Source organism: Bombyx mori, chromosome 17 (assembly GCF_030269925.1).
Source record: "Bombyx mori chromosome 17, ASM3026992v2".
Taxonomy (NCBI): domain Eukaryota; kingdom Metazoa; phylum Arthropoda; class Insecta; order Lepidoptera; family Bombycidae; genus Bombyx; species Bombyx mori.
In genome coordinates, this window is record NC_085123.1 from 5,415,860 (window position 1) to 5,421,859 (window position 6,000).

Below are 6,000 nucleotides of genomic sequence, written 5' to 3' on the forward strand. Positions count from 1 at the left end.
GAACGAACTATAGAATGGTTGGGCATTTTTTAATACGCTCTTATAACTTAACGGACATCTATCTATGTACAAATATCTTTGTCTATATTTAAAGGTAATTTCGTAAACCTTAATTTCAACTATACATATGTCTAACACGGACAGTGTTACAGCAAGACATATGTATAGTCAACAACAAAATAAGGTTTTTCGATTTATACATCGATAATAAAAAATCGTGTTTTTTTAGATTATAAAAAACGATTACATTAATTTTGACCCTCAATTATCGTAGTGTGTAATAATTTGAGATAACCAGCGGTATAACGACGACGCAATTTTCATAAATCACACTGATTAAAATTGGTTAATCAAAATATATCGTGCAATTTCTGATGAAAATCGTAAAAGAGTTTCAGCCTAGTGCGGATGCGAACGTAGGATGCAATCGTTCGTCTGATATTAATTGGAAATAGGATTTGGCGCGCCACTGAAAATTTCAGAGAGACTAACAATCAAGCATTCGGAATATTGATGTTAACTCAACAGCATCTGAGGCTTTGAGCGGATGTGAGGTATTAGCGGTCTCAGGGATCATAGGGTACTAAGAGGCCTGATACTTATTACAACGCTACCAACCTACCCTTAGCCTTTTTAGGATCGTGTCTTTGCAGCGGGTTCAATTCTGTTTGGATGGTAAAAATCACTGAATTTCTAATAAAAAAAGACACATGAATTATTACTGTAAAAACGGACATGGCGATTATTAACGGATCCTCAGGTTGGCGGCGACAATTGAGACACTTTAACATCCACACGAAATAATATATTTTCTTTAGTACACGTTACGGTGGGTAGAATACGAATGCAACAGAGATATGCTAACCGTCGGTATTTATACAATCATCTTGACCTATTTTAATACAAACTGAGTAGGTGATATTAAACATTGTTCATCTTAATTATTCTGCTGATTATTTACGTACAATTATTATTTAATAATATCGAATTATGTAACAAATAGCATTAAGGCTTATTGCACCGGAAGGTGTCAAGCGAAAGGCGCCAATAAAATATTATAAGTATAAAGAAATATGAATGAACTATTTACTTGATTATGAAATTACTAATTATATTATAAGAATAATAAGTTCTATATATTTCCTAAGTTCGTAAATAATTTATTATGTGAGGCCGGAAGTGTTGCTCGATAACACGATGTATCGAACCCCCAAATTTCATGCTTAGATTACGAACAAAACAAATTTACTATTCCATATAATTAGCAACGAGTAGTGATCCACAAAATGTTTTGTGTGAGGCTTCAAAGCCTCATGTAATCAAAGGCCGTTGTGTTATTCAAAACAGTCAATTACAAACACGACGGCAGAGGCTACTTTGCAAGTTAATAACATTTTGAAAGCGTTCAAAGGCTACATATTATTCACAACGGAATCGGGCCGCCGCGCCGTCCGGCGTCGGGTCCGTACGGGTCACGTTTGCACCGATAATGGAAAAGGGATTATCGTTATAGAACCAACTAGAACTGGAGCTCCGACGACGTGTCCGCGATGACCTAGTTCGATTTGCATCCTGCGTTCGGCGTGATACGAGGACTATGTTGCAACCAAATATATATGGTTGTTAACGCGCACAATGCTCTTTGTTCAGTTCATTTTGAAATGGGAGATTTTTTTGTGTGTTTTTATTTTTTACTAGCTGACCCGGCAGACTTTGTAGTGCCTCAATTGATAAATAAAAGATCTAAACTTTTGTGTAAAATAAACTTAACTAACAAATAAAAGGAATCAGTTCGACGGGGACACATCAAAGGAAAAACAAAATTGTTATTTTTATTTAATTCCGAGAATTTTCATATTTTACTACATTTTAAACCTTCTCTGGACTTCCACAAATAATTCAAGATCAAAATTAGCCAAATCGGTCCAGCCGTTCTCGAGTTTTAGCGAGACTAACGAACCGCAATTCAATTTTATATAGGTACATAGAGTTTGTCAAATGTTGACTATAAAAGTTAGAAAGTTCACGTTCTACCTTCAACCCATTAAGTTTCTCGCCGGATCTTTTCAGTGGGTCGCGTTTCCGATCCGGTGGTAGATTCTGCGAAGCACTGCTCTTTCTAGGGTCAGTGTTAGCATCACTCCGGTTTGAGCCCCGTGAGCTCACCTACTAGTTAAGGTTACGCTGAAATAGCCTAACAACGCTCTCAGCTTTGGTAGGAAAAAAAAAGTTCTACCTGAAGTAGAATTGTCGTCATCGTTCAATGCTAGACATACAGCTCTAATCGATCCATCCATCAATTTTAGTAATTTTCTTATTTTGCTGCGCCCCTTATTTTACAGGGAGTTTTGAAATATAACCAAAGCTCAAATGTCTTGTACTGGATATATATAATATATTAATAGCTCCCGATGCAATATTTATTTTTAATATATTAAACACGAGTATTCGACTCATCGTGTTGGTGAGATCATATTTAGCGAGTTCGCGCTATTATGGCAAGCTATTAGAAAGCTTTAGCAGATTAGCTTCTTACGTTTCGTTGAGAACGTAGATTTCTTCCACCAAGGTTTATAATTATTTATAATTACAGATGAGTGAACGAGCTCATCTAGTCTTTAGTGGCTATCGGAGTTTACCAGCATCACAATATCACTACCAACCTTGAGACACGAAGTCGCGCCGAAAGTAGGAAGGAGGGTGATGCCTATCCGTGCGGGTTTATAATTTACCAATATTTTTAATTTTTTCATTGCAACGCAGAAAAAAAAAAAAACGATAAAATGCAAATTCTATTTCATCACATTTTATAGTAAAAGGTGTTACCATGATCAATGCATTATCGAATTATTTGGAAGTCATTATTTGAACAAAATTAACAGTTAAATATATTGTACGTATGTAATACTTAACGTTGAACAATCAATGTCAATTTTATTAATTAAACCGATTTATTATTGCTTCCGCAAACAGACGAATACACAGCTCACTTGATGTTAAGTGGTTACCGTCGCTTATGGACAACAATATCAGAAGCACAGCCAAGTCGCTGTCTACCGAAATGCAAGAAAATAATTAAGATAAATACCGTAAATGACGGGAATCGGGACACTTTTTAAGTTCGACATTGATTTTAATCGTTTTTTTTTTATATTTATAGTTATATAGCGGAGATCATAATGGTTCGGGTAGTTTAAATTTTCATTTATAATCCGTTAAGATAAAATATAGTTTATTAAAGAATAATCATAAAGTTACAAAAACTCACTTATCCCTATTCTCCCAGGTGCTTGAGTGAATCGGGTTACGTATGGGGACAATAGAGTTTTTTGATAGGGCTGGCACTATTTATTTGTTAGGTAGGTACCTAACTTTAGATAATTAGCTTTTTAGCATGTTTAACGAGTTACAAAATTTTGATGACTAAATTAAACTATTTCATATTCTTAAACACTAAATAAAAGTCATTTTGAGTTCAACAAATTTAAATCTCTAACAACTCGAGAAAAGTATTGTGATATCCCAGATTTGTCCCTATTCTACCTCTAGTCCCTATTCCCCCCAATCTACTGTATACAAGTTTTATTAAGACTGATCTAAACATAACGGAAATTGAATAACTTAAGCGACCCATAGGTCCATAGACCGTCGATCTATTTACGACCCAACGTTTGAGGGCGGGAATTTGCATGGACCACTGCAAGGCGCTGATAACACATGTCTTTGTGATTCGAGATGAGTTTGACCCGAATAGACTGTAATGAAATGTACAAAACGAAATTTACTATCAAACTACAATGATGTTATATTATAGTTGTACTATTTTGAGAAGAGCAAATAAGGTTATCTGTACTCTTGATGGAAAAAAACAGTGACAAGAGACCTAAATTTCTTCTAAACAGTTATGTACCTAATATGTGTTTAAAAAAAATTCCACCATGTTTCTACTTCCACTATGTATTCTAGTTTAACCGCGGTAGTCTTTCTAAAGCTATTGAGACATCGATTTCACGTCTCAAGGCGCATTACTCTGATAGATCTAAATCAATGAAAGAAGAAATACGAACTAAATATGGCAAGACAATAACAGCTAAGTTCAATATTACTGTCTCAACAACACTTAAGTATAGTCAAGCTCTGTAGTTTCTGTAAGTCGTTTTTAATTAAAATATCTTATTTCTTTTTGTTATTGCTAGAAAATTCTAGCAGTGAGTCAAACTTGCAATTGTTTGAATGAATAATGAATTTTAAGTTGGTTTAAATATATTTTCATATTTGAAATACAATTTTTTTTGTTTATTTTATTATATGATAGCGACCCGCCCTCGCTTCGCTTCGGAAACATTAAAACACACATGAAACCAAAAAAATTAAATTAAAAAAAATTAAAGAAAGTAGCCTATGTTCATCAGGGACAATGTCGGCTTCTAATGGAAAAAGAATTTTTCAAATCGGTCCAGTAGTTTTGGAGCCTATTCGAAACAAACAAACAAACAAATCTTTCCTCTTTATAATATTAAGTATAGACTAGACGTACTCGCCCGCTTCGTTGGGCATTTAAAATTAACATCATTATTTATTGTCATTATTATTAGGGAGTCCAACACTCATATAAATATTAGCCTATCCATTAAGTACATGTATTTTCTACATGGATACCAAGTTTCAAGTCAATCGAATGCATGGTTCAGTAGTTATAACGGAACATCTGTAAAAACTACTGTAGATTTACCTATATATCTATATATTAATACGTGAAGCAAAAACTTTGTATCCCTTTTTACGAAAATTGCGCGGACGGAGGAGTATGAAAATTTCCACACTTATAGAGAATATGGAGAAGAAGTGCACAAGGCTAATATTTTTTTTAAATAATGCATAAAAGATATCTACATTAAATCAATAAAGAAAGCATTACACACACTACATACCATGTATTTGACGCACACCCGCATGCATTCTTCTTATTGTCAAACTTTTGTTCTTGACGTCTGTGGTCAAATTGAGAATGGATTAAATATTGTTTGTCTTTATTAATATTTTTTATAGAGTAGCCTTGGCAAAATCTGTGATTATAGAAGTATAAAATACAATCATAATAGTGTACAAACTTACAATTCCAATTAATTATAGTCGAATTTCGAGTACTGCGGGACCTCTAATTAGTATAAATGACGATTACTCAAAACACTATTTAAAGCAAACAGTTATTAAGTTAATACAAAACGGACAACATTTTTTTTACTTATAACACTCAAAGTGTACAGATTAGCGGTTAAGCTGCTAGTGGTTTTCAATGATAATTTTTCGATAGCACTTTTCCTCTCGAATGTCGGACAGTCGAGCACACTAGCCACCAATTCAGAGAACGTGCGGAATTGTACAGGAACCACATAATTGTGTCATGTTATATGCATTCTGCCACAAAGCGGTGATATATCGGAGTGGCTATAAGCTGAGTGCTTCGCTCTGCAAATGTATAAACATAGTTGCGTAAGAGCAAAATATATGTAATCCTTTTTTTTTATTTATTGACGATGTTGCTTAGAAATTTCTAGGCGTTCTCGAGAAATTTAAGTAACTTTGATTTCATGAGATATTAATATTTGAACCGCAGGTCATTAAAAATTATTTGAAATCCCATTCAACAAATAGCATTAATATTCAAACGAGAAACTTATGTATTAACCTATGTATACTAATCTATGTGTTACCATCGTGTAATAATATAAGTGGTTCAATTTCTCTTTGACAGTCTGGATACAATAAGTGTAAGTACCTGTTTTGATTTCAACTAAGATTGAATTTGGATGTTACATAAAAGAAAAAAATAGTAAGTGCTATCTTTTTTTAAATGAAAAGTATAAAGCAAGAAACTGAAATGTTTTTCATTATAACAACCGCTGGTTGGTAATGTTCGCGTTTTTTAAATTGGTATAATTCATATTCTAGATGCGAATGTATTTGAATGTTTTTATTTAATGTATGCTTCGAGTAGTA